General features: G+C 51.9%; 1 protein-coding gene across 3 annotated transcripts in view; it reads right to left on the reverse strand.

Moving 5' to 3' along the window:
- Window positions 1-22,659, reverse strand: part of KAZN (kazrin, periplakin interacting protein) — a 1,021,370-nt gene that overhangs the window by 246,699 nt on the left and 752,012 nt on the right. The window lies entirely within an intron of this gene.

Below are 22,659 nucleotides of genomic sequence, written 5' to 3' on the forward strand. Positions count from 1 at the left end.
CATGGTTCAGGCTGGCTGACCCCACTGGGACTGAGTTAGGCCAGTGGACACTCTGTCCCTGGCACTGGAGTTTGGTGGGGAGACACAAGATCTTGAAGGCCCCAGAGTTTGTTCATTCCAGCAGCAGACCCCGACATGACCGTCCACAGTCCCTGCTCCTGGAACCCTGGGCTGCCCTGCGGCCGACGCTCCCAAGCCTTGCTCCGCAGCTTTCCCTCGCTTTGAGAGAGCTCTGTCACAGGCTTCTAATCAATTCCCCCTTTGCTTACATTTTTTCCAGGGCCGGTCTCTCTTCCTTGCAAAGACCCTGTCTGAGAGTTAGAGCTGCTCTGAGCCAGGGACAGAGGGGGATGGCACAGACGGTGTCCAAAGACGACATTGAGGGTTCCAACCAAACCATCTGGGAGCCCTGGAGCTAGACTCAGAGACCAATATCACGAGGTCAGGGGTTGGCAGGCCCAGGACTCGGATGGGACACAGGCAAGAGGCTGGAGAGAGGATAAGGGACCAGGACAGAGTGGATGGGCGGGGGGAGACTATCTGCCTTGGAGCTCTTTATGTCCTGGCACAGGGACCGGGCGACAGAAGGAAGGCCACCAAGGCTTCTGCCTGCTGGCCACGCCCGTGGCCGTGGAGCATCCCTGTGGAGTGCCAGCCTATCCTGGAGCAGAGGGCAGTAAGGTGAGGCTGGCACCCCGTCTCCAGGCACAGTGAGAGCAGTGCTTGGGGAGTGCAGTCATAACACACTCAAGTGACTCCCCTGACGGAGCTGGATGTCTGGGGCTCGCTCATGGCTCCGCCTCATTTCAGATTCAGAGACTCCACCAGGGCATCAGTCACAGAGGACAGCCTGAGCCACGGGCACTTGGGGCCGAGCTCATGCTCCAGTGGGGAGGCAGTCCTGACTTGGGGCCCTCCCAGCTCAGCCAGCCGTGTGCCATTAGGGACCAGAAGGAGGATGCAGCTTCCACACCTCACTCCCTGGTCCAGCTTGCAGGGGCCTCTGATGCACGGACTTTCTGATCCTGAGCATAAGGGCTGCCTACTACATGGGGGACTGGAGGGCCGTCAGGTCTGGACTGGCCAGATGGTGGGACCGCTCATCAGTCCTGGAGACAGCAGGTGACGTGGTGAAGAATTAGTGGGTCTGGATCCCAGGACATCAGTCAATGGCGTTCACTCCCAGTTCACTTCTCCTTCCTTCCGATGCTGAGGAGAACGGCTCCCCAGAGAGAATGGTGCTGAGAATAACGGATGGGTGCCAGGCCCCGTGTCCTATTAATGACTGGATTTAACGCTCACAGGAAGCCAGGGGTCAAAACAGGATCAGCGTCTATGAAGAAGTCTTCAGTGTAGACTCACGGGGTTCGAAGGGCACGTGTCAGTGGGGACACAGGGAAATGAAGGAGCCTGCCGCGGTTTCTCAGCCTCCGCCCGGTTGACATTTGGGGTGGATACTTCTTTGTCGTGGGGCCATCCTGTGCCCTAGATGCCACCCCACACACCAGATAACCAAATAGGTGTCCAGATACAGCCCAGTGTGCCCTTGGGAGCAAAACTGGCCGAGGCTGAGAACCACTGCATGAGAGAACTGAGGAAACTTCCCAGAAGAGATCATTTCAAAAAGCAGATGTGACAGAGGAAGGTTCTGGAAGGGCTGAGAGGACAGCCCCAGTGCAGAGGAAGCGGGATTGAAGAGAAAGCCCGTGTCAGGAAATTCATCAGTTGCGTGTAACAGACAGAGCAGCTGCCACAGGCCCCCGATGAAGCCCAGGACGTGATAAATGGCTACCATCTTGAGAGGCACGTCCCCCTCCTCCTGGGAGAGGGAGGGCTCACGGAGGATGGGCCATCGTGAATCACATCCCTTCTCTCTCAGTCTGAGGCGGGGCCCGAGTGCCCTCAGGCCAAGGGACTCGGCTCCCTGTGAGCTGTGGGCGGGCTGGAACCTCACGTGCACCTGCTTGTGTCACGGCTCCTGGCAACGATGGCAAGTGAGGTCAGTCCTGACCACAGGAACCTGCTCCTGGTCTTGACCCCCTGGACCCAGAAGAGCAAGCAATTCCCCAAGGAGCTCGTGCGATGTGGCAGAGAGAAAACCACCATGGTGTGGAAACACTGAGATGGCTATGTTGGCTTTAGTGCACCGGCAATCACGACGCTCTAGAACCGCCGCACGGCTCCGCTCGCCGCCGTGGCGTCAATGGTTCACTCATCTCCATGGTCCGTGCCTTGTGGTCGTTTTTCTCCCACACGTTTTATTTTGAGATACAATTCATATAACATAAAATTCACCTTTTAAAAGTATACAACTCAGTGGTTTTTAGAATATTCACAAGGCTGTGCAACCATCCCCACTATCTAATTCCACGATATTTTCATCACCCCAAGAGAAATCCCTACCCATTAGCAGTCACTCGCCATGCCCCCTCTCCCCAGCCTTGGCAACCACTGTCCGCTTCCCTTGGATCTGCCTCTGCCGTACATCTCACATGAATGAGGTCACACCCCGTAGTCTTCTGTGATGGCCTTCTTTCACTGAGCATAACATTGCCAAGGTTCACTCATGTTCTAGCATGTGTCAGCATTACATTCCTCTTTATGGCTGGAAAATATCCCGCTGTATGGACACCCCACATGTGGTTTATCCAGCTGACAGACGTCTGGGTTGTTTCCACCCTTTGGCAGTTGTGAATAGTGCTGCTATGGACACTCACGTACAAGCGTTTGTGTGTGGACACAGGTTTTCATTTCTTTTGGGCCTATAACTAGGAGTGTAACTGCTGGGTCATAGGTGGTTCTTGGTTTCGAGATCATAAAAACCTTGAGATCTGCCACCCTGGCTCCGTCTTGGGTTGGGATGCTGGACCACCCTACATCCCTGGGGTCTTCCCGTCCGTCTCATCCTGGAACTGCCATTCCACTCCCAATACACCCAAGGCTTTTGGAAGCTGTTTATACCCCAGCCTGAGTTCCGACGGCACCAGCTCTCCAGGTACACAGAGATTCTGACGACGTCTCCCTAATTCAGCAGAAGAAACATGTCACATACTTATAACTTGAGTATGGCCTTTGGGGACATCTGTTAGCTAATACTGTTTGATTAGTTGCACGAAGATGAAAACGAAGTAAGAGAAAGGAATTTTGATTAGGGTCTCTAAGGCTTCCTGTAAAATATTGTATAAGATTCCAAAAATGAAACTAAATTGTACATTAAATTTTTTTATTTAGTTAAAGCCTACTTTTCAAAAAACTGTTCTTGAGGGGTTTCCGGATCAAAGTCAAATCCACTTGTTAATTATATCCTGAGCTCACCGTCACATGAGGAGTTTTGTTTTCTTGACATTGACTTGATCTGATTAAGTTAATGGTCTGGGAGATAATAACATCCCCTCTTCGTAGACCGAGCTCTGGCCAGGCCCATTTCTGATCATTTTAACAACTCGACTGGGTCCTCTAAAAATTAAAGGGACGTTAGCCTCGGACCTGGAGGTATCTTTCCACTCACTTACTGCCGGACCATGTCAATATTCTAAAGAGGTTTCCGGTGTTACTCCTTTTTGAATAATTTATCACAGGTAATGAAAGCTTTCAAAATTGGCTCACATGAAAGCAAAACGGTCCTTCCCACAGGTGTCTCAAATGAGGTCTTTCTGGGCAGAAGAGATGAAAACACCCATTTCAGCGTCTGCAGCCTTTGAGCAATTTGGCTGATGGAGCTCATCTTCAGTCCAAGGATATCCACTCAGCTCTCCTCTGACCACACGCTGCACGAACTGGATAGAAAGCAGTATTAAGGGGGAGCAGTGCACAGGAAGGACAGGCTGTATAACAAAGAACCCCATCAACGTCAGAGGCTAAAATAAGGAGCATTCGTTTCTTGCTGCATCTCTGTTCATCTCACGTTGGAAAAGAAAGTGAAGCCCACGTATTAGGACGATTGATTTCAGCCTAGAGAGAAAGATGTTTATTGACGGACTTTTAAAAGTTGCCTGGATGGTGCATTACTTAATTAGTTCTACGTTATGAGCGAAGGACTCCATGAGACAGTGAGCTCTCGGCTGAGAGGGCAAGCACTGAAAAGATGGGACCGTGTTTTCCATTCCTCCACCTGCTTTCGTAGCTCTCCATCAGCACAGGGCCACGCACGCAGCACAGGCAGAGGTTATGCTCAGGAGCTTCAATCCTGCTTCCGGCACTCCCGAGCTGTGTGACTCAGATGGTTTTCTTAACCTCTCTGTGCCTCAGTTTCCTCACCTGTGAAGTGGGGAAATAATAGTCCCTCCTTCCTCATACACAATTTAAAGTAACTGAGTTAGTGCTTCTCAAGTACCTAAAAGGGTCCCTGGCACGTCCTGGGCACCGTGTTAATATTTGATAAACAAATAATGAGAGTTAGCATCTTTGGAATGTTGATTCAGGAACTGAGCTAAGAATTATTTTATTGGGGCCGGCCCCGTGGCCGAGTGGTTAAGTTCGTGCACTCTCCTTTGGTGGCCCAGGGTTTTGCCAGTTCGAATCCTGGGTGCAGACATGGCACCGCTCATCAAGCCATGCTGGGGTGGCGTCCCACATGCCACAACTGGAAGGATCCACAACTAAAAATACACAACTACGTACTGGGGGGCTTTGGGAGAAAAAAGAAAAATAAAATCTTTAAAAAAAAAAAGAATTATTTTATTGAGTCTTCGCAACAACTCGATGAAGTAGGCATATCGTGATGACCGTTTTGCAGATGAGGAACCCGAGCCTTGGACACGCTCCTTGCCCGGGTCCAATAACTCCTCAGAGGTGGAGCCAGAATTTCACCCCAGGTCTCCCTGACTCCAGGGCAGACACTCTTTGCGTGAAGCCATAGAACCTCTTTGCAGAACGAAATACCAAAGGCCTCGTGAGCAACGTGAGCCCATTTTCCTTGACCTGCTGTATTGTAAACTCCTCACTCCGTCTTCATTCAGCCCCTTAACATTCTCGGTTCCAACACACTTTCTCATCCTCTCACTTGGATCCCTTATTGAAGACCCTCATTCCCTGGAGTGGGTTCCAGAAGCCCACCCCACCGTTCTCCCGTTAGCACTTCTTGGACAGAACAGACTGAAAACAGCACTGCCCGCTCCCTTCCTACTTTCACGCATGTTACCCAAGCGGCCGCCGAATGATGCGTCTACACAGCTTAATTCATGGCCTTAAATCCCACAATGCCACCGTTATCATTTCCCGCACAGCAGATCGGGGAGCCGCTCCCACCGCCGAGCTGGCTCAGGTCCTGTTTTCTTTGCTGTAGCCAGTGCTGCGGAGAAAGGGGTGGGTCACGCCACCAGCTAAGCCTCTTCTGTAAAGTGTGTCTTCCTTCAGCTCGCCCCTCCCCCGCCCGTCTTCCTCTTTCAGGCGATAGCAGGCGAGGACTGCTGATGTTCCGCAAGAAACAGTTCTCTGAGGAAACACCCAGTGGAGAGACGTTTGCTGCCCTGCTTGCTGACGGCAGGACGGTTATCTTCCAAAACACGGCAACACGTAGCACCGAGCCCAAGTGGGCACTTCTGTGCCCTTTTGCAACCCGAAACACATTCCGGAGCTCTCCAGCAGGTCCCGGGCTGTTGGAAGCATCGTCAGGTCCCCCAGTCCTTGTCACACATCCACGATGTGCCCGGCTCTGTTCTAGGGGCTGGGAACCAGAGCTGGACAGGACACGGTCCTGAACCACGGAGCTCACATCCAGGTGGGTGGGTGGAGATGTGGTTGTCATGGGTGGTCTGAGTGTAGGACAGGGACACATGGCCTGACCAAGATGTGGGCCTTGATTTGAAGAGCGGGAGACAGGGTGGGGGTGGCGCTTGAGCTCTGGCTGGGGAGAACCCAGGCTGGGGTGGAGGGGGTGCCCGTGCACAAGTCAGGGCCGTCATGGATGGAGGCCATGGCGCTCGTGCGCAGGAAAGATGCCAAAGGCTTGGCCACAGGATTGCAGAGCTCTGAGGTGGAGAAGGGGCCAGAACAGGGAACAGAGGCTGGAAGGTAGCTGATTTGGCATTTCCAATCAGAGGGAGACAAAGCAAGGTAGGAACAGAGGAGCGGTGGGGACAACTGGGATGGGGATAGATTTCTTCCCACAAGGAGTTCCCCACTAGTGGACGGGGTGGAGGGGGACAGGCGAGAAATACACAAAGAAGCAAATCTATAACCTATAAGATAAGAATATAAAGCAGGCTGTGGGGATGAAGAACACGGTGCCATAAAGGGGTTCCTATTTCAGACAAGGCTTTCTGAAAGGTGACAGACATCTGAGCAGAGACTTGAGTGATGGGAGGAATGAGAAGACGAGCAAACAGCATGTGTAAAGGCCCTGCAGGAGGCACATACTCAACACGTCACACCAACAGCAAGGAGGCCAGAGAAACTGGTGCAGAATGAACACGGGAGCACATGGCAGGACACGAGGGCAGAGGAGCAGATGGGAACCAGATCCCATAGGGCAGTGGGAGGGAAAGAAGTTGGGCAGATTTAGCTTACATTTCGGAGGTTCTGATGGATAGTAGAGAGTGTGCACTTTGAGGGTGTCATGAAGCCTGAATTTGAAAATGAACTTGACTGCGGGGAAGTGAACAAATCTGTGAATCGAATCATATGAGAGGCTTTTGAATCAATCTCCAAGTGCCAGGCGAGCACCTTGCATGCGGTGGAAAGACTGCCCACTCCCGGTCTCCCGCAGGACCCTGGGGTGCGTGCGCTCTGCACACAGTCCATTTGCACACCCCCTTGCACTGCAACATGTGGTTGCACGTCCTGCTTCTCTTTAATCCTTGTGGCCTGTGAGGCAGGTGCTGTTACACCCGGTGAGTGCTAGAGTCAGCCTCCCCGCCTCCTCCGGGCTGACAGTGAGCATCTCCTCCCAGCTCCTCCCTCAGGGACATCAAGCCAATGCTTAAGTACTGACGCCATGAAAACTGGTGGAGACCACAGACAGCCTCACCCGCCCCCACCCTGGAGAGAGCCGGTTGTTGAACCTGACCAGCATGCCACTGGCCACACCCATTTGGCAGAGGAGGCAGCTGAGGCTGCGGAGATTGAGGGCAGGGGTCCGAGTCCAGCGTCCACTGCCTCCGGACAGTCGGTGGAGGGCCTGGATGATCTGGTAGCAGGCACGCCGGCGATGGTCACTGAGACTTCATTTTGGATGCATGGGAATTTTTAGGGATTTCCGCGTCTCCTTTGGTCCCTAAGTGCGTTTGCTTTAGATTAAGGCAGAAATCCCCAGTGAGCTTTGAATGAAGTGGGAGACCCCTTGCTGACCCCTGATGGCTACGATCACAAGAGGGCGCCTAGAAAACTCTGGTGGGCAGTGGGCGAGGGGAGCCCCCTCCTCCCAGGCTGCGTCCTTAGGAGCAGGGAAAGGAGAGCGGGAGACCCCAGCAAATGCCACTTATATAACTGCTCGTGAACCAGAGGTCGGCCCTGTGGCATTTTGGTTACGCTGAAAATACTAATCCAGTTTTTCATTTCCTCAGGCGGAGGCTGCAGGCCGTGTGGGTTCACAGGGGGCAGGCAGAGCACGGGGCAGTTTGCGATGCGCAGGCTTGTTCACCCAAGAGAGACCACCCAGAGGTCACTCCTGGGGGCTGCCCAAGGGTCCCTTGTACCCCAAGTTCTCACTGACCTCAAATATGAACTGGGCCCTGTCCTGACCTGTCTTAAGCCACAGAGGGTAAGGAAGGCTCCACACAGGAAGAACAAGAGCAAACATTTATTGAGCGCTTACTGTGTGCAGCATTCTAAGCACTTTATGTATACACACACACACACACACACACACATTCTCACGTAATCCTCACAGCACCTGAGGACTAGTTACTCTTACTTATCCTCACCCCCATTTTACAGCCCTGTAACCAGATATAGAGAGAGGTTAAGCAATTTGTCTGAGGTCACACAGCTAACAGGTGGGAGAGATGGGGTTTGAACCCAGCCAGTCTGACTCCAGTCTCCCAGCCTCTAACCACGAAGCTGCATGGGATGAGGGATGCAGAGGTGAGCTACGAAGCATTAGGAAATGCTCTGAATGTGGTGTAGCATCTCCTCCAAGGAAACTGGGAAAATGCTATGGGTACCCAGGGCTCAAACCTCTCCCTTCTCTGTCCAGCAAAACCAGGCTACCCCAGAGGTGCCATCATCAAAGCCTGATTCGCTGACCTCGTCGTTTCTTGCTGGGGCCACTGCAGTGGTCCCCTGGAGGTCCCTGCCTCTGGCCTCGCCTCCTCCATATCACTGCAGAGGGGCGTCCGACTCCATCGCTCTCCTGCAGAAAGCCATCAACAGCTCCACTGCCTGAACTCAGCACACAGAGCTGGCTGGCCCGACCCTCATCTCCCCCTCCGGCTGTCCTAGCACAGTCACACCCACCATGTCCCATGTGCACGTCCTCAGATGCACACCACTGCCCCCGCCTTCGTGCCTTTGCACATGCTGTTCCTCGTGCTTGGAGCACCGTCTCCCACCTTCTGTACCCACTGGTTCTTCACGATGCTAGTCAAGGTTCCTCTCCTTCTGGAAGCCACCTGACCCTCTGGGCTCCCTCTGCACCCTAGAGATGGCCACAGAGCTCTTCTACCCCTAAGCGGTCACCGACATTCTTGTCAGCCCACCTGCTGAGCTCCCAGAGTCTTGCGGGTGGGCACGGTGTCCCCTGCATTTCTGTTCCCTTAACACCCAGCACCGTATCTGGCACAGAGTAGGTGCTCAATGACTAACCACTGAGTAAATGAATAAATTAGTGAGTGGATGAGTGTCTGGCCACCTTTGGGTTATCTGTCTTTTCAACCAGGTAGCAATTCCCATTCACGTCCTAAATCTTACAGCACAGGCAGCCCGCGCGTTGCGAGTGGGTGGGGTGAGGAGGGTATTTGAAGCTGAGAATCCGGAGGAACATGAAAGGCGGTGGAGCAGGCGACTTGAAAGCGCAGCCACAGTCGTGACAACCGAAGTCTCCGCAGCACTGACAGAGGTCACGCGGGTTAATGCGCCGCTCCTCCAGAAAGGCGAGTCCCACCCCCGCGCCTGGAGATCACACGCCACGACACTCATCCCGCGGCCACGGCCTCGGGGATCAAACGCGCTGCGGGCGAGGCTGCGCGGAGATTAAAGGCTGGTGGGGCGCCCTCGCCCCGCGGATCCGGCCAGCGTTCCCCGGCCCGGGACCACTCTCCGGCGACAGGGGGCACGAGGCCGCGGATGTTCCCGAAGCTCCTGGCTCTGAACCGCCCCCTCCTTGCGCATTCCCCTGGGGGCTGCGCCCACGCCCGCGTCCTGGGGGGTCCCGGGCATTTTCTCTGCAGTGTCGCTGGGTGCTTTGTGGGCGAGTGGAAGGAGATGACAGGCAGACAGAAGGCATGTCCAGTGAACAGGGTGACATTCCTCCACCAGGTCCCTGGACTTCGGGTTTGGAAATCGCGCAGACGCTAACAGGTCCTGCATGTTGGCTCCTTAGCCCAGTGGAGCTGATGGGCCCAGGGGCGTTAGGATGGCGGCGCAAACAGGCTAACAGACCTAAGTTTGGAGAGTCGTCTGAGGATGAGGCCCGGGGCGACATTTTGGGACAGAAAAAGGACCAAGCAGAGCAGTTTCCGATGTGGATGGTCACTCGTGAAGGTTTCCCAGCACGGCCCCCACCGACGCCACCCTCCTGGGTCTCCCAGAGGCAGGAGGATTCCCCCACCGCGAGCCCTGGTTCCTGGGGAATGAAATCCTAATAAACCAAGCCAGGAGAAAGGCCGTCCAAACAGATTAACGGCGATGGGGCGGAGTTCAAAGAGGGAGCACTGGCCGCTTCAGACGCACGTCAAGGCCGTTTGGGGCGCACGGTTCCCGTTAAGCACGTCGTGAGTGAGAAAGGACATGGAGGTGGAATAGGATGGGACTCGGAAGCGGAGGGAGCAGGACAAAAGAAATGCAGGCCTGCGCTCCCCCAGAAAGCGTGTCCCTCCCACTCTGGGAAAGCTGGTCAGGAAGGCCAAGTGCCCCCCTGGAGGGACTGGACAATGACACCAGTGATTTCCAAACAGAACAACTGTCACATAAAGTTAACAACGAGCCTTCACTTTTTAGGGTGCTGTAAATGTTCTGGAATCAGATAGTGGTGATGGTTGCACAACCTTGTGAATATAGTAAAAATGACAGAATCATACACTTTAAAATGGTGAGTTTTATGGTATGTGAATTACATCACCATAAAAAAAAAACAAAACCGTGGGAAAGGTCCCTTTATTCCATATCCCTCCCTGGATCAGGAAATTCAACGAACAGCAAGACTTGGTGACTCAGTTATAGGAAACCATATTCCACAAAGAATGGAAACAAACGAAAGAATCCTTTGAAAAACGGTTGGCGGGCGGTGTCCTCTGACGGTGCTGGAGCACTGTTTTGCCAGGGGACAAACTTCAATGACACAAACATGTTTACTGGGCACCAGATACTAGTCTAGACTTTAGGGATTAAAGAAAGATGATGAGACCTGGGTCCCAACTCTCAGAAAAAAAATTGGAGAATAAGACAAGAAGACAAACAAGTTGGGCAGGAGGCGGAACATGCCGCCGGCAGTGAGGGAGCTCCAGAGGCCGAGTTCCGAGGACACTCAAAGGAGGGCGAAGCCCTATCCAGTCACAGGGGCCAGGAACGAGATGTGGAGGACCGTAGCGTCTGAGATGGACCTTGAAGGATGGTGAGCATCCTGATAGGTGGAGATGCTTCAAGAGGATGATCCAGGTGCAAGGAACAGCAGGGGCAAAGGCTCGGCGGCTGCAGAATATGAGGTGTTTGAATTTGCCTGCGAAGGTGGTGTGCGCAGGGCAGTGCAGGAGGCGGGTCTGGAAGGGAGTGGGGCCTTGCACGCCGGCTGACGGGCATGGGATGGATTTGTTCTGTTTCAGGTCCTCACCAGGGAGCGACTTACTGAGAGTGTCCTTCCCTGACACGGGGGTAGTCCTGGTTTTAAACAGTGAGGCAGGCAAGGTTTGCTGTAGGGAGCCCATCCACCAGACTCCCGCATCCTCCTCCCCTCAAGGCCCTCGGCTTTGGTAGGCATGCCTCCTGGAAGATGCTCGATGAATATGAGATGAGAGAATGAATGAACGAACGAATGAACGAATGCTCATGACATGGGAGACCCTCATCCCCACATCAAAACTAACCTGTCTAGTGTCCCATTCCTTCAAGACTCTGCACGGGGGGCAAAAAAGGGCCAGATAATCTAATCCAGTGTTCCCAGGAAGGTACTGCAGGAAGTTCACGGTAACTCTGCCAGGTGAGAGGACGGCATTTGTGAATCAGTTCACTGGGGGAAATCTTAACCAAGGGATTCTGATGGCAGCATCTCAGGTACCAGGCATGCTGGGCAGAGGCGTCTGTCACACACCTCAGATCACGCCACTGCCCTTACTAGGCATGACCTCCCTGTGCCCAAGCATCTTAAAGGTGACACAGCTGCAGAAGCAAAGCCGTCTCTGGCTTGCTGGGCGGGAGGTGACAGCAGCAGACTCTCGGTGGCCAGGCCTCTGTGTTGCAGGCTTTAATGGAGAGCCCTTTGGTGGCTGGTGCGCTCGGGTCTACTGGGTCTCCGTGCATCTTTTATTCATGCGGACAGGTGACTGCAACTCCTGCCTTGTCATTCTAACAGCCTGGTGTAGGGAAATCAGACCCTTACAGGCGTTTGTGCTGCATCAGTCTTCTTGGACAGAGACCGCTCCTGAAGGTTCTGTGAGCTGCCACCCCGAGAATTCAATTCTCCCATCCCCGTTTCCCTGGGGCACCCCTTGGTATCTGTGGTTAATGACAGTTCATTTGGGCTAAAGATTTCTCTTCCGCGCCCTACTCCTGTTGGAGTCCTAACCATCTTTTCCACCTGCCACGTATTTGTCTTTTGTGCTCCTAGAGGGAGAAATCTGAGGCTAACCAAGCAGAGGAGCTCATGAGGTTCAAGGCCCTGGGGCCACTGCTGGCCCATCTCTAGCTCATGAGGCTGGAGCTGGGGGGGGGGGGGGCGATGGCATGTACCAGCTTCCTGGACATGTGACCTGTGCAGCAGCACAGGACCCTGTGCTTAGAAGCGCCCCGTGCTTGGTTTCATGCCCTGCTGTTGCTGTCTTGAAATTCTTAATACTTTTTGAACACAGGGCCCCGTGTTTTCGTTTTGCACGGTCCTGCAAATTATACAGAGGGTTCTGCACGGAGGCCTGGCTCTCACTGCCGATTGGTTTGGTTTTCTTCTGGGGCCCTTAGTCTGGCTGATCTTTCAAATATGTGGCACCATTGATAATGACGCTTCTGTGGAATCAGTTCTCCTCACGTCTCCCCACGGCCGCTGCCCTGGTCTGGCCTGGCCATCTCTTCCCTGGGCTACTGCACATTCCTGACAGCCTTCCCTCCCTCCACCTCTGCCCACTCCGAGCCATCCGGGATGAGGCGGGCCAGCAGGGCTGTTGTGTGGCTCAGCTCCACGGGGCGCCGGCCACCCAGGACCTGCAGAGAAAGGTCTTCTGGAGCATCCCCGGAGCTGTGCAAAGCAGAGGCCCGACAGAGCTGCTGCTCATCGCAGAACAGGCACCATTAGTTGAGCTCACACTGTAGTCCAGGTGCTGTGCTAAGCTCTGTGCACGCATTTGTTCAAACGTTTAAGCCTCGCCACGGTCCCAGAAGCAGGGTTTAGTACGACTGTCATTTGATGGAGGGAAAGATGCTCAAGGGGGTCAAGGCAGGGCCCCTGGTTCAAATGCCAGCTTGCTTCCCACTGGTTCTTGACGTGGGACAAATAATTCAACCTCACTGTTCTGGTTTTCTACTTATAATATGGGAATAATAAGAAAAATACCTACCTCACAGTGTTGTAAACACAAGGATTCAAAGAGTCAAATAGCTAAAGTACTTAAAACACTCCTTAGGACAGGCTAAGTATAATACATGTTAATATATGTCTTAGCTATTATTAATATTAACACGTCCAAGGTCACACAGGTAGAAAGTGGCCAAAATAGGACTGGAATGGAGAGAATCAGAGCTCCAAGTCTGTGAGCTAACCACTGGGCCGTGCTGCCTTCCAGGAAAGGAACAAAGACACGCCATGTTGAAAGACCTCTGCAAAGCGCGCCTAATTCAGTCTAAATCTAAAGATGCAGGAGTCAAGAGTCAGAAACTAATAAGCAGAAGAATATGATTCCAAATGTTGACTCTCATCCCTAAATGTATGCTGTTCATTAGCTCAGAAATGGGTAATTTCACAGCGCTTCTAATGGTACTTCACCGTTTACCCGAAAATTCACCGTGGCCTATTTCCGTAGAGGAACAACGTCGTTACAGTGTGGGATGTCAGCACAACATCCTTCTATTAAGGAGCGCAGGGGACAGCGCCGGGTGATGCGAGAATTACAGGCTGTGCAAATCGCTCAGACGCCGCTGTATGCAAAGGTTTTTTTAATCTTTATCCTGATTTAGTGAGTGGGGAAAGGAGCAAGTGAGCGCATTTTAAAGACGGGCACCAGGTTATTTAGATGCAGGACAGTGGCCTTTCTCTGTAAATGGCAGATGAAAGTGAAATGTGCTTACAGGAGCTCCTTATTTGAGTTTCATTTTCTTGCAGTCTATCCAAGGTGCCGAATCGCCATGCCCGAGTTGGCCCAGCGTGGGGTTTCAGCCCTGCGTGCTCATCGAGGACGTGCAAGGGTGGAGTGCGTGCTCCACATCACCCCGAGCCCAGTGAAGAACAGACTGCTCTGGCACCATAGGCGGAAACCACGCTGCGGCTCCCCAAACTACGGACGGCCTTGACGCCCATGACACACTGCCCAGCCCAGAAAACGTGAACTATAGGCTTACCAATGGGACAAGGCAGACGAGCCAGGATTGTTACTAATTAGCAGCCAGCACTGCAGGTGCCCAAGATACAAATGACGTCAGATACAGAAAGGACGTCAGATTCAGACTGCTGTGAGATGAGGCTGGGGAGTCATGCACACAGGAGCTTATCTGACCAAACAAGTGGTTTCATCAGAATGATAATAATGAGAAGAATTGCCTTTTATTGAGCACCGTCTATTTACCAGGCGTTTTGCTAATAAGCACACTGCAGGGAGGATGTCATTTGATGCTCATAACCATCCGGCAAGGTGGTTGTTACTACTCTCATCCAGCAAGTGAGGAAACAGCTCAGAGATGCTCAATAACTTGTCACACAGACACTGTGCAGGGTGAGGTCTCAGTCCAGATCCAGCTGGCTCCACAGCCCCCGCCCTCTGCCTCCTCAACGTGCCATAGCCTGTGATTATTTCTTCATTACTCAGCCCAACTACGCAGTGAGAAACATGGCCACTACCACCCTGATAACAATGAAATAACAACAACGACGAAAGCATAACAATAACTTTAAGAGCTAAGAGCTGAATGTGTATTATTTAATCTTCACAACATTTCTGTAAGATAGCTTTATTCTGTAAGATAGGTAGCATCTCCATCTAGAGATGAGGAGACCACAGCTTAGAGAGGGCCATCATGTGCCCAGGGCTGCACAGATAAAGAGGTGACTGTAAGGTCCGCAGTGGGGCAGATGGAGAAAGGACGATCAGGGGCTGGTCAGGATCAGGGCAGCAAGGTCACTGGGGATACAGTGCAACCTGGGGCTCCCACTGAGGAGGCGTGGTCACTTTCTATAGCGCCAAAAGAGGACACCTCTCCTGAGGTGCCCACTGTGTCCACTGGATAAGACCTGGCCACCGTATCTGTTTCCTGTGACACCACCCTCTGGCCAGAGCTGACTGGATCCCAGGGGACTTCTGACCCAAGCCGTTCAGTAAGCTTCTTTCTCTCCAGAACCTGAACTGAGAGGCACCAAGCCTGGCCCCTGCTGAGGCTGAGTTCGCTCAGGGGCAGAGTTCCCGAGGGAAGGTTAAAAAGGTCCTGCTATGGAGCTCCATGGGGCTGCCCTGCTTCCCAGTTTTCCTGAAGCTTGGCTGTCAAGTCTTTGTGGACTCCGTGAGACACACCAATATTCATCCAATGACTTCCCTGTCTACTCGATTTAGCTCGCATTGGTCCCTGTTACTTGTAGCCAAAGGAGTCTTAGTTAATGGCCACCGTTGCTTGTCGTGCATCTTCTAGAAGCTTGACTAATGTTTACATCTTACAACGTACCTGCAAGGTATTACCTCATTTTACAGATTAAAAAAACATGTAAGTAGTCAAGCTGGGCTTGAAATCGAGGTGTATGGAACTTCTAGAACCATGGACTTCCAGTTGCCTGGAGCGGCGGTCTTTGGGCTTGGTGCTGTCACTCCAGCACAGCACCTGCCTTTACTCCCACCAGTCCCCAAGTCGCCTTGGAATTTGCAGCTTTCTCTGGAGCAGGAGCAGTCATGGGAGCGACTCTGGATGCTGCTCCTGTGCCTCACCTTTAATCCAGGGAGAGAGGAGAACCTTCTGCAGAAAGTGTGTGCCTTCCCTGAGCCCCTCTGTGCTACTCAGTGTTGTGTGTCAACTTGGCTAGACACATGCAGTCTCCAGTTATGCTGTCACTCATCTAGGCGTTGCTGTGAAGGTGTTTTATAGATATGATTACAGCCTATAATCAGTTGACTTTAAATAAGGTAGATTATCCTAGATAACCTTGGTGGGCCTGATTTAATCAGTTGAAGGGCTTGAAGAGCAGAGTGGGGACTTCCCTGATGAAGAAGAAATTCTGCCATGGCTTCATCCTGTGTCCGAGAATTCCAGCCTGCCCTTCCTGACGGCTTGCCCTGTGGATTTCCCACTTGCCTTACAATGAATGTATCACCTTGCAATAAATCTCTTAATATATATCTCCACCTGGTTCTGGTTCTGGTTCTTAATTGAACCCTGATTGGTCCACCCTCCTTAGGCGCCCCCTGCTGCCACAGGTGAGGACCCCACCTCTGGGCATGGTATCTACCCAAGTTTCCAGTGTGGTCCTCATGATCCCAACGCATCACACTGTCCCTGGCTCCAGACTCAGCCTCATGATGCTCCACCCCCATTACACTCCCCACCAGGCCAGGTCTCTTGTGCTTCTGGGCCTTTCTCTCTGTCAGGAACCCCTCACCATGCCTACCTGCCAAAAAATGCCTACCCACCGAAAAATGCCTACCCTTCGGCCAGGACTCAGCTCAGGCCCACCTCCTACGTGAAGTCTTCTCTGACCTCTTCAGGCAAGCCACGATACTTCCCCATTGCACTCAGGTTGACAGCAATGGGATCATTTCTCAGCATTTCTCTGTTTCCTTGGCTTGGCAGTTCTGGCCTTGAGGACAGGAAGTGTGTCTTATCATCTTCTATCTCCAGGGTCTAGCTTAGGACTTGGCACATAGATAAGTTTTTGTTCAGTAAATGCACGAATGTGGAATCTGTGCCTAGGGGCCTGGCTTTGTAGAGGGATGTTCTGGGGGAGAAGAGGGCCAACCACACCTGGCTTCTCAGGGTCACCTTGAAAAGGCCAGTGGGTCTTTATCAGTTCTCCACACATGGGCTCTTCCTCTTTGCAGTGGCTCAGCCTGAAAAGGAGCCCCTGTTGGTGAGATTTCCCAGGCCTCCCTGCCTGGCTTTGGGCTCCATTATTAGGATGAATTCCTGCATGACCTTTAAGATTGAAACTAAATGTTCTGATCTCTCCCCAGCCAGGTATTAGGTGCTGGAAATGGCATTTTGCAGGGACGATGTTGAGTTGCAACTACAAATATCAGCCTCATCACGTTCTGACATGTTACAGCCAGTGCGAGCGGGGGCCGCACTGAGCATTTCAAGACCGGGCACTCAGAGTGCAGCAATTTTCTCTCTTTCATGCTGGCTCCAGCGGGCACCCCTCCTGAGTCCTTTGAGAAGCTGCCATCAAGGGAAATGAGACCCGAGTCCTTGGGGCGGCTTCTCTCTGCTGGACTGCCAGGGGGCAGAGGGCTATCAGCAAGCCGAGTTTAGCAGGGCTGTCAGGAAAATTTAGCCCTTCTGAAGATGCCACCAGGCCTTCTACCATCATCGGTAATGAAACATTTGCAACGAGGTTGGGGGGATTTCTCCAGGAACCCAGGGGAACCACAAATGGCCTTCATCAGGAAACACACTGAGAGTTCCTAAATTTGGACTTCTTTGATTAAAGGAAAAACCTAATTAGATAATTGTTTCCATAGAAACCTAGGTATATTTATTATTGCTTCTAGAAGCCTCTCCAATTACTCAAACAAGGGAACACACTTTTAGGGTGGTCCAAGTTTGCATGGGAGGCACGTCTCAAGGAAGAGCCAAGAATCATGAATAAGCAGCCGCTCACTTATAGGTAAATATGTTTGCCTAATGAGGGCGGAAGTCTCATTCTTGGCATTGTAAACAACTGCTGGTTCCGACTAATAATAGTGTTGATGATGATAACAGCAAACACGTATGGAGCATTTGTTGGATGGGCTGGATCCTGCTATAACTTTTACAAGGGGCCTGTGCGGCAGATTCCATTCTTATGCCCATTTTACAGATGAGGGCTCGGAGGCTCAGGGAGGTGAAAGGACTCGCCCACACACAGAGCTAGAAGTGGTGGAGCAGAAACTGCCAATTATTGAGGATTTTTTTATTACTGGGGATTGAATTCATATTAATCGTAAAAATAACAATAGATTACTTTTATTGAGTATGTTCCTGTGCTGGGGACGGTGCCAAGAGTTTTCCCTGCGTTATTTTCTCGTTAACTCTCAGAACACACTGTGAGGTGGGGGCTGTTATTGCTCCTATCCTGCAGATAAGGAAACCGAGGCTCAAAGAGATTGTCGCTGCTCTCTTGATGGGGTTCAAAGATACGAACTATGCGTAGGGGAGCCCAATAGCCTCGTCACTAACATCAAACCTTGAATTTGTCCGAAGACTGAGATGCCCACCTCCTGCTTACACCCCTCAGTTTTCAACATCTTCTTGTGCTGTTATCAATTAAGCCCAATTGCAGCTGTTCAATTTGCATTTAGATCCTGCCTTCCACAAGGCAGCTTAGGCACAAATGTTTATAGTCGTAAATATTCTCTTCTGAAGTTGACCCTGTGCTTAGAAAACTCAATAATTCATTTTAAAAGCTGGTAGAAAAGAGAGTTTTAAAATGCGGGTTTGATTTCTTAGCATTTGAAATTGAGGTTTTATGCCTTTTAATGCGCGTTACTTACGCGAGCCCGCCTCCCCCTCCACTCAGCATCCTCGGGGCTCTGGAACTCCAGCCGCAGGCAGCAGGAGCTATTTCGCTTTTCCAGAACACCGGATCCTCTGAGTTTCTCCTCCTCTCCATTTCTAAGTCAAGATAAAGAATACCTTTGAACTTTAAAGTTTTATCGGTTTCTACTTCAGTCGATAGTACAGTTCGGGACTCAATCCACTCCTGGCTGGTGGTCATTTGTCACTGTCCCTGAAATGTCAGATGGAAAATCACACACCACAATCCCTTTGAGTGTGTCAGGCACTCGGCTAAACACTATGTATTTTTTTATTTCCATTTTGCTTAGGTATCCTCAGTATCTAGAATGTACTTTGTTTCACTTGCTACATGTTTCCCTACTGTGAAGAGCTAAGAGCTTATTTACGGTATCTCACAGTTCTCACGCCAACCCTATGGGGCAGGCTCTGTTACCGTCCCCACTGGACAGATGAGAAACCCGAGGCTCTGACAAGTTCACGAACTCGCCAAGGTCTTGTGGGCAGCGAGCAAGTGAGTGGAAGGAAATGAGTTCATATCAAATGCCTGCATCACCTTGACGAGTTACCGGACAGGTTGGCCAGGGAGGGCCTCTCTGCAGATGAGACATCTGAGCAGAGACCCGAAGGACGAGATGAGGAAGCATGCAAAGAGCAAAGATCAGGCCAAGGCATCGAGGCAGAGGCAACATCAAGGTCAAAAGCCTTAAAGGAGATGTTTGCTTCAAAAAAACATGTTCGGCTCTGACGCCCCAGACCCTTTCTGTATTCTAAAACTCCTCCTGTGGACATCGACAACGCTCGGGATTCCATCAGGGCTGCCTTGTGGGCCTGTCGGGGAGAATTAATGAGATAAAGCTTGTCAAGCACTTAGCGGTGAGTCTGACACCAACTAAATGTTCTCTGTTATTGCAAAATTATCATTAACCTCAGGTACACTGCAATTAGCATCAGCAGAGGAGGAGCTCGTTCACACCGCAGTCCCTCTTAAAGATGAGTAAACGTCTTGCCTGACGTTCGCCTGTCACTTCACATTGGGAGAGTCACTGGTAAATCGGCTGCCAAAAAACGGAAGTGGAATGAATTCTCTGCTGACTGATCGGGTTGTTTAGAATACACAGCGCCTTAATCCGGGGAAAAAACAACAAGAGCAAACCCTTCCCAGGAACCGTTCGGAGAAGAGAGCCTGTCAAAAGGAAATTAACAAAGTGCACAGCAGATAATCAATAGTAATCAGCCCAGGAAATCAAAAAGAAAGCAATTGCCCTGCAGACCTACATCTTGTTTGTTCAATATTTCTGCGAGGTCAGGAGCCAATGCCAATCCATTATGGTTCTTATTCAGAGGTAAATATATTCATGAGCCTCCCGCAGCAAGGGGCCAGCCCTGTTTGTCACCCAAGAGAACAGAACGTGCAAAGGCCGGGGAAGCTCTGAGTGTGTCCCCTGAAAGCTTCTGGTTCTACCCTCCAGGGCCACAGGCTAGGAGCCCACACTGCCTCCTAGCGGCGGGACACACAAAAGGGTGATAAATTCTGTGGTCTGCAAGAGGTTAATGGGGAAATTGGATGTGGTGGGTTTCCAAAGATGACTGCAATAAGATTTCGCATCCCAAATGTTCTTTCGGGATGTGGTCCTATCAAGGGGTGAGGATTGTTCCTCAGGACCTTGGAGCTGGGCTGTCCTTGTCGCTTGTTTTTGCCAACAGAACACAAGGGAAGTGATATGAGTAACTCCTGAGTTTGGGTCTTAAGAGCAGCTTCCACCTTTGCCACTGGGACACTCACTCTTGGGATTCACCACCACGACAAAGGAGCCCCAGTTAGTCACACGATGAGAGGCACAGGGAGAGAGACAGCAAGAGGTCACAGCTCCCAGGGCCTCCACCCAGGTGCCAGACATCTGAGAGAAGCCACCTTGTGCATTTCAGTCCAGCCACCATCTGAATTCGACCTCAGGAGTGACCCCTGCCGATTCCGCGTGGAGCAGAACCTGCCAGCCCAGCTTTGCCACGGTCCCTGAGCCACAGAATTGTGAGCAAATAAAACAGTGGTTGTTTTAAGCCACTAAATTTTGGGGTTGTTTGTTATGCAGCAAAAGAGAACTGAAGCATCAGATAACCAATATGTGTGGATCTGTGTGCCCAGGGCAGCCTGAGGACTTCTCCCTTATGGGGATGAGGGGTTATGACAAAAAGGAAAAGCTGGCTTTAGAATTGAGCTTTTGCCTCCAGAAGCACATTTAAGAGACTGTCTCTTCTCAGGTTTCTCTGGGCTCAAGACGGCCTGGAAGCTAAGGGAGCAGGTGGGTGGAATCGAACAGTCACTCACAAGGAGCTGAACCAAAGTTTCCTGAGCCAACCTGGACATCCTGCTGCCGAGTGGAGAGGAGCATTTGAGGGGTTCACAAGCGTCTACCGGGCACTGTCCTGGGGGGTGCTGGCCCAGCAGAGCACAGTGCAGACTTCCGGCCCTAAGGAGCTCACATTCCACGGGGTGGGGAGCAGGAAGAGAGTGAGATAAGACAACAGATAGGATCAGTGTGGCTCTGGAAAAGTGCTCCAAAGACAAAAGAGGGTCAAGTGACACGGTGCCTTGGAGGGGCTGCTGTGACACGGTGCAGGGAAGGCCCCTCTGGGATATCTGAACTAAGACCTGAGTGATGGATGAGGAGGCAGAGAGATGAGGAGAGCTGGGAAGAGAGTCCCCAAAAGGAAGAGCAATCGCAAAGTCCTGGAACACGCTTGGCTGGTTTCAGGGGCAGAAAGAAGGCCCTAGAAGGAGTGAAGGGTGGAGATGTCATGAGGCCATACAAGTAAGGAGGGGCCAGATCCTGTGGGAGTCACATGGGTCATGGACTCGAGCTTGACATGGGTCCTGGAAGCAAAGGACCCTTTGGAGGGGGAGGTATGGCCTCAGGGAGTTCACACCCAAGGAGGCTGGGTCAGCTAGACCTGAATTCAAATCCTGGCACTCGCTCTTATTAGCCATATGACTTGGGCACTTCTCAGAGCCTCAGTTTCTTCATCAAATCAAAGGAATAAAGAAAATCAATGTCTACTTCAAAGAGTTCTCAGTAAGGTTAATCAAGATACCATGATGTGCATGGCAGAATGCCCAGCATGTGGCAGACACACAATAAATGGTAGTGGTTAGCTATCTTGGAGGGCAACCAGCAGGTATAACTACACAAGAAGGAAAGGCGTGCAAAGGAGACCTGGTCTCCCACCCTAATGCAGAGCGCTGGGTTGGGCTGAGTCGGAGCAATGACAGCAGATCCCCTAAGAGTGGGGTCTGGGTCTCGTGATGAGGGGTCTACGCTGTCTACTGAGGAGCATGAGCCAGGACCACCTGCACTGCCGTTCCCTCATCGCACTTCCTAAACGCTGGTCACAGATGGCTGGGAGAGGTCTGTGGCATCACTCAGCACGATGCTCACCGGTGGCTCCATGACAAAAATGCCTGGGTGTCCTCAGCTATGGGCAAGGCTTCAAGGGTAAAGACTTGACCCAGTGACCAGCTGAGGAGGACCCCCTCCCTCTGGGAGGATTTTCTCTGTGGTCTTGATCTCAGGATATTTGAGCTTTTTCAGAGTATTTGGGTGGTTTGGATCTTACGGGCGTAATGAATTCGTAATTGACCATTTCTCCCCCTTCACGATGGGCCGCAGGCCAGGGCTCAGTGAGCGGCATCTCTCTTCCTCTTGGTGCCACCTTCTTCCCCCGCCTCCCTCTGCCTGTGGTATGGCACGGTGTGGACGCTAAGGCCAGGCTGACCTGGATTGTTATGTGGGCCCAACACTCCTTCGCTGGAGGCCGTGGCCATGTTAATTAACCTTCCTCGGCGCCTTCATCTGCCAGCTGAGGAGACGAGCAGTGGTTTCCTCAGAGGGCCACCATGAGGCTGAAATGAGGGCAAGCCCATAAAACCCTCAGCACCATGGCCACCTGGAAGGATTAATCAAGGTTAGCTGTTATTAAAGCCATTTTTGTCATACTGTTCTGGAAACAAGGATAAACGTTATGAGGACTCTGATGTTGGAGGAAATCGGACACAGTAGAAGAAACAGCTCGTTGGGCCTCACTCTCCATATCTGTGAAATGGGGTCACACCTGCTTGCCCACGTTGGAGATTGTTGAGGGTCCAAGAAGCCGCTATATGCATCACGGCCTGTCTACTCTAAGGCACCCGAGTCTCTTAGACGCCCCAGGGTGTCTGTAAGTGTGGTGGGACACAACAGCTCCCTCTAGGGTCTGCCTCCCCCAGGACTGGAAGTTCCATGGAGGCAGGGCCACATCTGCTTTGACCAATGGGGCTGCCAAGCAAAGTGCCACATACGTGACGGGCCCTCAATAAATAATATGAAGGAAGGAGAGAGGATGGGTGGCACCAGGTGACCTTCCAGGGGTGCGAGATGTACTAGGACGCTGAGGCGGCCAACCATGACGTACAGATCACAG

The sequence above is a fragment of the Equus asinus genome, chromosome 5, assembly GCF_041296235.1.
Source record: "Equus asinus isolate D_3611 breed Donkey chromosome 5, EquAss-T2T_v2, whole genome shotgun sequence".
Lineage (NCBI taxonomy): Eukaryota > Metazoa > Chordata > Mammalia > Perissodactyla > Equidae > Equus > Equus asinus.